Source organism: Echiichthys vipera (genome assembly GCF_963691815.1).
Source record: "Echiichthys vipera genome assembly, chromosome: 4".
Taxonomy (NCBI): domain Eukaryota; kingdom Metazoa; phylum Chordata; class Actinopteri; order Perciformes; family Trachinidae; genus Echiichthys; species Echiichthys vipera.
In genome coordinates this window covers 33,205,369-33,218,133 of record NC_139829.1, presented here as the reverse complement: position 1 = coordinate 33,218,133, position 12,765 = coordinate 33,205,369, and the positions used below count along the sequence as shown (strand labels likewise).

Below are 12,765 nucleotides of genomic sequence, written 5' to 3'. Positions count from 1 at the left end.
AAGGGCCATAAAAAGTCTTTTCTGCCTACACGGACCACTGCGATGTGTTGTGATGTAAACAGGCTGTACATCGGTCTGGAACCAGCATTCCTGTGTTACATAACGTTCAATCCCTACACCCCGGGTCCAGACCGCATCCGCAGCTGCTCAGATCTGCGTGCAGCGCTTGCAAATCGTCTCCAGATTGCTCAAACATTTTTACTGCAAATCACCTTTGGCTTTAAAAGACGAAAGTATCAAAGGGTTTCCATGGTAACACATGCAAGGATTTTTCGCGTGTCGTCGGAAAAAGCGTCAGACTGTAAAGGAAAAATGCATGAAAACAACACTGTGAGTACACGTGCAGTCAATTAAGATGCTGCCATTTCTTTCCAGACGCCTCTCGTCTATCAGCGACCCCAGACTTGAGCAGCGGAGACCGCACAGTCAGGGTTCCACTTTCACTAGAGCGAGAACAAGAAACCTACAGGGAATTATCACCCATCCACGCACTTCCCCTCAGCTCTACTGGGCTTTTTTATCGTTCAGCTGAGCTTTATTGTTGGGTTAACGGTCACTGCTGTTATCATTCTTGTCTCCTGCAGCAGAAAGTAGCTGTTTCCAGCATAAACGTTTTAATAACGGTACACTACCTTTCCAACGCAAACGAGCAGACAGACAATGTTTTTAAGGTGTGGTCTGTGAGGTAAACACAGCATATGTAGTTGCCAGAGCCAAACTTTCCCCAGCTCGCGTGGGCCCCTGACTCCCCCAGCGCTGCACATTTCATATTCATTTGTACGCTAAAAACATTAGCATCCGTTAGCATCCGTCTACTTAAGACATGTGGTTTTAAGGCGCATTCACACTGTCCTTCCGCACCGCGCCAAAACAGGTTTTTCGGCTAAAGCCTATTGCGTTTGACCAGTGTGAGTGCAACCGCTCCGCGCATAACTGCGGCCAGCTGGCCGTCCACGGCCCGTCTGAGAGAGGTGGGCTTTTGTAGAGCGCGTTTGCACATGTACGAGCACGAGCGTGCGCACGTGTACGAGCACGAGCGTGCGCACGTGTACGAGCACGAGCACGAGCACGAGCACGAGCACGAGCACGAGCACGAGGCCTACGACAGTTCTGACGTCATTTATGTGCGCCTGTTCGGACATAGAAAATAGAAGGAGGGACCATGCGCGGACATTTAAAACAACATCAATGGCGGTGAAAGGTTCACGTTGGTGTGATGCGGAGGTGGAGTGTTTACTGCAGATTTGGTCGATGAAAAGATTCAAAAACAGTCGACAAGACGCACAAAAACTCAGAGGTCTACGGAAAGATTTGGAAACAAAGCCACGCATCGCCATGACGTCATCAATGCGTGTGACGTGTTGCGGCGTGATGACGTATGAACAGCAAGAAGCATTCGCCGAGGCCCAGGTAGTGTGAGTACAAACGGGCCTGGAGGGGGGGACAAGGACCCTAAAGCCCGGGGCGCGGTGTGGAAGGACAGTGTGAGTGCGCCCTAAGTGTCTATGATTTGATTGGGTACATTGACCATAGACCAACCCAGAATGCTGCGTCTACATCAGAATCAGAATCAGAAATACTTTAATAATCTCTTATTTTTGTTACAAAACTCCAGATATACAAACAACAAATATTATACAGGCTAAACCAGGGGCCTGCAACCCGCGGCTCTTGGGCCCCACTCGGCTCATCGGGCCCTTTTCAGTGGCTCCCTGTAGCTTTGCCAAAAAAATTATAGAAACAATGAGTAAATAACGTGGGTTTTTTTGCACAGTGGACAAGGGAAAACATTTGATCTTGGAGTTGAACAAATATTGGTGAAACTAAAATATGCGTCACATCCTTGGTCTACGGCCCGGCGTCTTTCCCTGCAGGTGGCTAATCTGGAGTCGGTGACCCGCACTGCTCGTGGATAAACCCCCCACACCCCAAAAAATACACAATTAGCGAGGAAAATAGTGTTTCGTGGACATATTAATTTGCTTTCACATGATGATGGCTTACGTGTGTGCTTGATATGTGGTTAGAAATTAGCGAACAACCACCATTTTAGGACGGGTAACAAAGCCAGGTAACAGTAACTACATATATAAACCTTTATAAGCTGTGACATCAAATCTGTTTTTGCGGCTCCAGACAAATTTTATCTGGTGGAAGAGGAGGCAAAACGGCTCTTTTGACAGTAAAAGTTGCAGAGCCCTGGTCTAAACAAATCCTCTGAGCATCAAAGCAAAACTCAGTCAGCTAGCTGTTAGCTTGCAGGCAGTGTGAGGCTGTCAAAAACCACCCAGAGCCCTCCCTCTCAGACTATTTGCAGTGATTGAATAAACAGTTTTCTCTCCAATAGACCAAACCCACATTCTTGTGCTACGTGACGGTTCAGGCTGAGTGGAGGGAGCTCAGTCTGGCTGGGGGGGGGGGGGGGTGCGTTGCTTTGCTCAACAGATGGGCCAGTACAAACCTCTCTCATATGCAGCCAAGAAGAACCTAGACATCAAATAATGACAAAGTAGGGTTTCCCAAATTGACATTTGCCTCCAGGGGAAAGGCAGAGGCCACCGGAGTGAAAGGTACAAGCCATCCGTCTTTCTGCCCTCTGCTATTTTCTCCCAAAGATAACCACATTAATCATTCTGGTCAGAGTCGACGGGGTCTGGACTGCAGAGGATATACGACTGCGTAAAGGCTGAAATTATGGAACATGATAATGACTGGAAATGTGGTGATGGTGATCTCGTCTGGATTCACTGAATATAGGCCTACAGTGCATCACTCGATGGTAGATATGTTGAGCTGAACGTTAGCGAGGAAATCCACATTCAAACAAACAGGACAATGGGGGTACTGAGATTAGATGCCTGATAAACACAGAAACTAATACTCTACCCTCTCCCTCTGACCCTAAATCTGGGTTAGATCAACATGATCCATGCCAAACATTAATCCGTGCATAAAAGAGAATTTAAGAGCCTGAAAAACAGCTTGTTCAGAACGCTGCTGCTCGAGTTCTGACAAAGACCAAAAAATGTGAGCACATTACACCAATTCTTAAATCATTACACTGGCTTCCTGTACGTCAGAGAATTTATTTCAAAATCCTCCTGCTCACGTATAAATCACTACATGGTCTAGGGCCGAGGTATATCACTGATATGCTCCCACTACATGAGCCTTCTAGATCACTAAGATCCTCTGAGGTTCGCAGAGTAAACTCAAATCAAGGGAAAGCATCTTTCAGTCACTATGCAACAAACAGCTGGAATAAACTTCCTGGAGATGTGAGACTTTCACCCACTCTGACCACTTTTAAAACTAGACTGAAAACTTTCATGTTCACCTTAGATTTCTGCTAAATCTTTGCACTTTTTACGTCCACACTGTTTTTATTCTGTTTGTCTTTCTGTAATGCATTTTAATTCATGCCATGTTGTGCTGTGAAGCAGTTTGAGTCTGCCTTGTGTATGAAAAGTGCGTTACAAATAAAGTTGCCTTGCCTTGCCTTCTTTTTTAGTCCATTTCGAGGACCATCTTGTTCCCCGGGTTAGGGTATGTTGAGCTGAACGTTAGCGAGGAAATCCACATTCAAACAAACAGGACAATGGGGGTACTGAGATTGGATGCCTGATAAACACAGAAACTAATACTCTACCCTCTCCCTCTGACCCTAAATCTGGGTTAGATCAACATTATCCATGCCAAACATTAATCTGTGCATAAAAGAGAATTTAAGATCCTGAAAAACTGCTTTTTTAGCCCATTTCGAGAACCATCTTGTTCCTCGGGTGCCCCCCTTACCCTCCTATTCAGATGATCCTCATGTGGTCAAAAATTTGCCATTCGACTGCACAAAAGAAGAGGTTTCCAACATGTGTGTCTTGTTTCGGCGCACTCCGGGGAAGGGGGCCTTTCCTGACTCTGCTGGTCCAGGAGGAAAAGCTGCACAGCTGGAAAAGCCATTAGTGGGATGACTTGTTGGGGAGAGGTGAAGGGGCCTCAATCAGTTGCAGCTCAGGTCTGATTCACAGAGGCTATTTCAAGGTTGAAATACATATTTTCCTATTTCAAATGTTCCTTTATTGCTTTGTTGTTCAAAATAGAAACGATAAGTGTAGTTTTTAAAGAAGAGAATCGCATAGTTTAAATCTGTGAATACTAAATAGCTACACTGCAGTGCTCAGACGGCATTTTGCGACATTTGTTGGAGAAAGATGATAAAATGTAGCATTGAATGTCATTCACAAATTGCACCATGTTCGTCGCTGCACTCCCCGGGATACCAAGCAAAACAAAAACTCTTAAAAAAAAAAACTTTACTGTATTGTGAGATGTGTAAGGGCGCACTCACACTGTCCTTCCGTACTGCGCCCCGTGCTTTAGGGTCCTTGTCCCCCCCTCCAGGCCCGTTTGTACTCACACTACCTGGGCCTCGGTGAATGCTTCTTGCCTGTCCATACGTCATCACGCCGTAACACGTCACACACATTGATGACCTCATCGCGATGCGTGGCTTTGTTTACAAATCTTTCCGTAGACCTCAGAGTTTTTGTGCGTCTTGTCGACTGTTTTTGAATCTTTTCATCGACCAAATCTGCAGTAAACACTCCACCTCCGCATCACACCAACGTGAACCTTTCGCCGCCATTGTTTTAAATGTCCGCGCATGGTCCCTCCTTCTTTTTTCTATGTCCCAACAGGCGCACAGGAAATGACCTCAGAACCGCCGTAGGCATCGTGCTCGTACACGTGCGCGCGCTCGTGCTCGTACACGTGTACAAACACGCTCTACAAAAGCCCACCTCTCTCAGACGGGCCGTGGACGGCCAGCTAGCCGCAGTTATGCGCGGAGCGGTTGCACTCACACCGGTCAAACGCTCTAGGCTTTAGCTGAAAAACCTGTTTTGGCCCGGTGCGTAAGGACAACTTCTATCTTCTATCTTTGGACATGTTGTTACAGTGTTTGCATGTGCAGAACAGTCGTTGTTATCATCTGGTATTGCTAACATTGGCTAACCTGGCTTGAGTCCCCTCACACCATTAGATATAACTGTTTCCAAACTTGTTACTGGAACTCGGTCAACTCGGGTGTGACGCAACATTTCTTTCTCACGTAGTCACTTAGGATAAACACCACAGCTCAACACCTAAAATACTAAATACAAACACCCTTCACGGTCATGGATTATTGTTTATTCTCCCTTACTGTGTACTGCATATAATCTTTATCTACTAAAAGCAGAGTGAACCCAGCTTGCGCCATAGTTTTTAGTTACGTATACACAACTCCTCCACCGTGGAGAAGAGAGTGCATTTGCCAGAAAGAACATAAAGTGCAAGGAACTTTGGGACATATGTTTCCAATAGAGGTCTTCAACAAGTCTCTCAGCCAGCAGAAATCACCTCATATCTACAGCGAAATACAGAGACGCTGGGTTCACGTGCAGTGTGGTATTCGGTTGCACGTGTCTCTCTGAGACTTCTAATGAGCTGCAGCCATCCTCAGGTATGTATCTGTTGTCAACATCTTTACAAGTCCCTGCCTTAACTCTAAGATATGAAAGCAGTCTCTTCTCAACAGCCAGTGTTTTCCTGAGAAATGATTACTCCACCAGCTGCAGCTGAATTGAGGATACTGTGTTTTCAGAGACGGCGTGTACAGCATGCAGAGTGAGTCGCAGAGTGTAGTTCCTGCTTTAAGATCCATTGAAAGAGCTTTTGTTAACAAACTGAAAGCAGATGTTTGACAAAGAAAAAACCCCGGACTGGATCGTAAATTACAAAGATAATGATTTTTTATACTTTTATATGGCATTCAAGCTGAAGTGACATTAAAATGTGGAATAAGGGCAGACTTTGGAGGGGCTAAAGGGTACAAGGATCTGGTTGGTGGTACTGCTGTCAGACACATACATCATTATAGGAGCTGACAAAGTTTACAGGTTGACAAAGCTACCAAATACTCAATAACAGTTTGGACACGTGTTAATATTCAGAAATTAAGCTACACTGCTGTTGTGTTCCTCTGTAGGTGACTGCATACATGTATGGCAGGCTGAAGATAAGCAGAGGGTTATGGCGATTGCTCTAACACTGCAAGGGAAGCTCACCGATCCCTAAAACGTCACAAAAAAGAAGAAAAAAGTGGTGAATTATGCACTGCTCTGTGTGCATTTCATTGACTATATACGCGCTAGAAAGCCTTCATCTTTTGTTCCGAATCAGCTACTTATCACAGGTAACTTCCTCCATTCATCCCCACAGCGCCACAGCGCTTTACACAGTCGGACTTCAATGGGGAAGCGTAGAGCGGGTTGTTCCACTGCAGCCAAACTAGACGTTCATTGGATAAATGCTGGGCTTTGTCCCGCCCATCGGACGCTCAGTGTCTCTGGGGGTCTACGGGACAGTGGGCTGGCCCGGATGCTCGGCTTCTGCATGATGATTGGATGAGCTGTCTGAGGCTATACATCCAGCGGAGCATTTTCCAAGTTTTTCATTCCGTTGTTCTGAACTGATCCGGAGACTTTAACGATCCCCAGAGACTTTGTCTTTGTTAAAAACGACTAACGTTGTGTTTGGCGACTCTGTTCTGTCACTCTACGGTTTCTTTCCCCAACGAGCAGAGTCTTTTCAAATGTAATACCTCACATTTGCAAGCAAGCCAACATCATCATGCAGAAAGAAAAAAAATGTCAGCTGTGTGGAAGTACACATTTGAATCCATGCTGCCAGTCTTCTGGTTTTTCCCTTTTGAATGACCAGTACTACAGACTACTGCCACCTGCTGGTATAAAGAGTTATTCCTCTCACGCAGGAGCCGCACGTACATGCTAGTACTGCTGAAGTTCCACTTTTTGAGCGAGACACAAGAGACGTGAGGTCAACAGTCAGTCTCTGTCGGCACTAGTTCTTTGATGTGGGGTTGGTGTTTCTAAGGGCGTGATCACACTGTCCTCCCGGACCACGACCCGGACTTTAGGGTACTTGTCCCCCCTCCCTCTCCCCCCCGCGCCCCAGCCCCGTTTGTACTCACACTACCTGGGCCTCGGCCAATGCTTCTTGCTGTCCATACGCCTTCAAGCCGTAACACGTCACACGCATTGATCGCGTGTGTGTGGCTTTGTTTACAAATCTTTCCACAGACCTCGGAGTTTTTGTGCGTCTTGTCGACTGTTTTTGAATATTTTCATCCGACCAAATCTGCAGTAAACACAACGTGAACCTTTCACCGCCATTGTTGTTGTTGTTAAATGTCCGCGCATGGTCCGTCCTTCTATTTACATGTCCGAACAGGCGGACATAACGCTACTGCCGTAGGGCTCGTGCTCGTACACGTGCGCACGCTCGTGCTCGTACATGTGCAAACGGCTCCGCTAAAGCCCACCTCTTTCAAGCGGGCCGTGGCGGCCCAGCTGGCCCCAGTTGAGCGCGGAGCGGGTGCGCTCACACTACTTAAAGGTACTAGACTTTAGCTGAAAAACCGGTTTTGGCCGCGGCCAAAAGGACAGTGTGAGCACGCTGTAAGCCTTTAAACTTTAAGCCAACACGAATGAGAAGTCCTAAAAGTGCAGCCACTGAGCTCACATGTCAACAGATCCGCCTCCATGACAACTCCATTCACTGATGAAAACCGCGTGGCATGGTCGAAAGCGCCATAAAACGCTGCAGCTCAAGTTGGGAATGTTTTGTCAAACTAATATTCCCAAAACCCAAAAACGATGCTTAGTTTTAAATCCACGTTAAACTGTAGACACTGACGGCGTGGGTGTATTTCTTCTGTCAGCGCGTTACACGTTGTGACAGAGAAAAGAAAAGAACAGCTGTGCAGAGGAACCAGAGAAAGGAAAAAACAGCAGACAAATGACAACATCGCATTCCTCTCGAACAACGCCGCGGATTAAATGTGACAGATCTGTTCTGCACATGACTAGAAACACATCACAACACTCAGATCAATCCAAGGCATACTTCCTGTGACACTGACGCACGTTTGTCGGCCAGAACAGCTCGGATGTGTCTTACTTTAACATAAAAAAAAAAATTACACTGTCTGTGAAAGCTCTGCCCCAAGTGTGATCCTCCATTCGCACTCATGTTAGATGGAGCACTTCATTTTAGAGTCTCCGGAGGCCAAACATCCGCCTGTGTTGCACGGTGGGAATGTTATGCCTCGGGGCGAAGGCTTTTACATCGCTGCAGAAACATCCAATAGCTGTGTGAAAAAATAATGAAATAGTTAAAACCACTTTAAGATTGTGACACAAAGGGCAGCCAAGCGTTAATCCACGTTCATAGTGCAAACATGCTGAAGGGCTGACAGGGCGCAATTTATGGCGCCTTACCACAACACGCTTGGAGATTTACAGGCAGGAAAGTGGAAGATTTGACCTTAAGGCCTCAGAAGGAAAAAATGACTAAAGAGAGGAAAATAGGGGGTTGTAAACTGCGCTTGGGGTGACTTCATCGCTGCTTGTAATCTACTTATGAGAGGGGAGAAAGTGGAAGGAGAGTAAAAGAAGAAAATGCGAATAGAAAGGACCGTTTTGGTTCTAGTACCGTAGGGGTAGGGGCTCCATTCATTTATATACATTCATATTAAAGCTATGCTCTACTATTAGGAATACTTTGACACTTTGAAAATGCTCCAGTGGACCAATTTAGGCTATTGTTCAGATATTGTGTAAGATGGTGTTGGCTTGCTTGCAAATGTCATGTATTACATTTGAAAAGACTCTTTTTCGAGGGACTTGAGTGTCATCTTAATGGCAGCAGAGCTAGGCTGCTTAAACAGCCATTGGCCCAGCTGGAGCTGCTGCGCCAGGCTATTGTGATGTGTGACCGCCTGTGAGTGTGAGTGACGGGGGGTAGCTCCGCAGCTGCAGCTGCTCGTTGGGGAAATAAACCGTAGAGTGACAGAACAGAGTCGCCAAACACAACGCTAGTCGTTTTTAACAAGACAAAGTCTCTGGGGATCGGTAAAGTCTCCGGATCAGTTCAGAACAACGGAATGAAAAACTTGGCAAATGCTCCGCTGGATGTTTATTCTTCAAGATCGCTGATTCGCTCATTTAGCTGTCAATCAAAAAAGGATTCCGCCTCAGACAGCTCATCCAATCATGATGCAGAAGCTGAGCGTCTGGGCCAGCCCACTGCCCCATAGACCCCCAGAGACCCTGAGCGTCCGATGGGAGGGACAAAGCTGCGTCTCTGATTGGTGGAACTCACTGTTATCATGGAAATGTTGAAACCCCCCCCCCCCACAAACCCACGACCACGTAGTGAGCTGCTAACACTGAACGCTGCGATGGTTTACGTTCCCAGTCTTGTACTTTTACCCTGTCGTCCGTTTTCCAAATGCATTCTTGCAGCGAATCAAATGTTTAGGATCATGATTCATCTTATAGTTGGTAGAGCTGCAACTATCATTATTTACATTGTCAATTACGGATCGAACTACCAATCTCGCGAATGGAGGACGATCCACTCTGCTACTGAGCCACAGTCGCTCCAAGGTGATGCCATTAAATAGTTGAATCCAGTCAACACTAGACATGATGACTTAAGACATACAAGAACATCGACACTGGAACTAGCCAATGTTTGTCTTCTCAAAAGATTATTTTAAAATCAAAATAGATGATGTTTCATTATGTCAGCGGGACAATAAGAAGACGCTGAAAATAGATGTCTGGGACGTTTTCCCCAGTCAAGGTAAGACTGCAGATGTCTTAATAAAGCAAAAAGACCAGTTTTAGAGAAGTTATTGTCAGATATCAACACACCATTATAACCCATTTTCGAGAGCTTTTGATGACTTATAATTGAAGACGTTTGCACCAAAAATGGCTACAACAATTACAACACTCAGCCCAAATTACATCCCTCCAGTTTCCCTTCACTGCTGACAGACATTTCTATAATGCTCCATTGTGTAGCCGGTCTCCACATCACTTGACATTTCCCCGTAAAGTCAAACGACTAAGAATAATCCTCCCTCACAGGACGCTGCGCAGACGTTTCTAACTGCTGTTTTTGTCCCGTTCTGAGTGTTGACTTGAATAACTCAGGTTGAGAAATCTGACTGCATCACTGTTCATATAATTTGGATAAATGAGGCGGCTTGTTGGACCGGCATGGAAACGGGCACTGCCAAACATCACATTTCATAAGCCCTGATGTTGAAATTGGTTTGAAATGGAATGTAACGCATTCGCATGATCACAGGTCAGACCTCAGCAATTCTCGCTGGCCGTTTCTGTACAAACTGAAATGTTGAGGCGAGGCAGCGGACTTCCTCAAAGCATTACAGGAGTATAAATAAACAGTGTGACTGTAAATGTCCCAGAAGTGAACACTGGGTGTTTACCATGCAGTTGACTGAGAAACAATGCTCAATGTACGGTCGCTGGAGTCCATGCAAACACGTGAACTCCGCAGACCACAAAAGTACAACTTCATGGAAAGAGATGGTTATTTTCTGCAAGTAGACAAGTCGGTTAAAAAGACTTCAACGATGTGAGAAGACACGGCGGTCACAGAGAGCATCTGAACACATGTCAAAGGTCAGCAACACGTGCGTGCGAGGTTCATGTTTCACCTCCTTCTTAGCTCACTCTCTGGGTATTTCCTCTGTGGTGGACTGGCTGGACGTTGTTCCATCACCTGAGAAGGCCCCAGTGGTGCCTCTGCATGCTCCTAACCCTTAATCATCCCATGCCACAAAACCCCCCGCGACATGCCGTCATACCGCTACACCCCAGAATGTGTGTGTGTGGGTGAGTCACCAGATTACCACTTCCAGATGATAAGGGTGTGTGTGGTAGCCGGGCCTGGCCGTCTGGGTATTACATGCTGGGAGTCCACGTGACTTCTTTCAGTGAGTGGAAAAGCTGAGTGTGAGTTTTATTTTTTCAGCTACTATCCCCATTTGACTCCAGACCTCTCCAGCCGTGTTCGCTGGAGAATCCTAATCTTTACCATTTGTGTCTGTGAACCTAAAGACCTCTTTTTTTGTGTGACATCTGATACGGTAAATTGCCTCAAACGCATCTGGAAGTGTTGAGTAAAGGCAGAGACACACCAGACCCTTAAAATTAAGTGTTCTGAGACCTCTGTAGCCTCTGCTCATCTCTGCTTGAGACGAGAGGCTGCTACAGTACTAGCATAACACGCTGAATCTCTGACCTGAACTCTCTGCAGTTGCGCCTGCATTGTGGGTAATGTAGGCGCCTTGTGTACGGTGGGTCTTTGGAGCTTTTTTGCTATAATATGGCTGCCAGCTGCTTTAGAAAACAATGCTATAGAGCAATGAAAGCGAATCAAAACAGTAAAGTTGTGAGCCGGACAGCTAAACGTTGAGCTCTGGGAAGCCAAAAGCTGTGATGAGTCTCTGTAGGTTCATAAGTATAAGGGCCCATCCACACGGACGCGCGTTTTCCTGTAACCGCACAACTTTTGTATCATTTTGGCCGACCATCCACAGCAGCCGGCGTCATCAGAGCCTGAAAACAGTATCTTTTTGGGGTCCCAGAGAGGGAAGATTCGAAAACGCCCCCCATGGCGTTATCGTCTGGACGGTGAAACCTCATACTTTGTTAAACGATGCCATCATCGCCCCTTCTCTGACCTCTAACCCCGCAGAGTCACAACAGAACAGTGCTGCTGCGTGAGAGGACAGAGACGGACCCAGAGACTGTTTACTGAACTGGACTCTGAGCCACATGCATGGGACTGAATGAGGCCCAGCACAGATGTCTCCCTTTTCCCTGATGCTCTGAATAAGGAGCTAAACTGCTCTAGGCTCTGTTTCTTAATCCAGTTCTAAGAAGCTGTGAAAAGTCTCTAAATGTAGTGAGAAAGTGGCGCCTGGGAGTGCTTTGGGACGGTGAAGGGGCTCCCAGCAGCACCCTCTGCTCAGTGAGGACACTAACTGCAGAGTGAAGGGGCTCCCAGCAGCACCCTCTGCTCAGTGAGGACACTAACTGCAGAGTGAAGGGGCTCCCAGCAGCACCCTCTGCTCAGTGAGGACACTAACTGCAGAGTGAAGGGGCTCCCAGCAGCACCCTCTGCTCAGTGAGGACACTAACTGCAGAGTGATCCGTGCATCAGAGTCCAGAACAGCACAAAAATCTCCACTAAGACCAGAACCAGGGACACGTTTGTCTCTAGGATGGAGGAGGATTTGGAGAGGAACACTCCGGTGTTTGGATTCTCCACAGCGTCTCCCCGTCTCTTCTTCTCCGTTGTTGGTGTATTTCTGTTGCAGTTACAGCGCCACATCCAGGCCTGGGATGTGTACTACAGCGTTTGGAGTCAGTTTCACTGGTTTTTGTGTGGATGCGGATAATTCTTGAGCCGAGGCCGTGTGGACGGAAAACTTTTTAAGAACAACGGAGAATGAAAAGGGTGTTTTCGATCGTGTGGATGTACCCTAATCCAGGGATTTTCAACATTTGAGACTGTGGGGCTCCGACAAAGCTTAGAATAAGGTACTCCCTCACCCCCCTTTAGTGTACTATAGGGGGGGGTGACTTTCACTCATACTACTGTATCTCTAAACTATCTCTTTAACCAAATAGCAAACATTTAGGCCAACATGTGATCTTCTTTTGACAACTAATGTAATAGGAGCCAGAGCCTCCCCTGCACTTCCACACACAAACCTCTGCTATAAGCGACTACATTCAAATTGATTTCTCAGTGTCATTTAATACCTTGTTATTATGAAAATGTTACAGCCATTTGAACAGACTCTTCAGTCACAGGGTG

At 46.5% G+C, this 12,765-nt stretch overlaps 1 protein-coding gene across 3 annotated transcripts in view; it reads right to left on the bottom strand.

Annotated features, from left to right (window-relative positions):
- loxl2b (lysyl oxidase-like 2b) overlaps positions 1 to 12,765 on the bottom strand; it is a 46,677-nt gene that overhangs the window by 27,999 nt on the left and 5,913 nt on the right. The gene's annotated exons all lie outside the window — the stretch shown is intronic.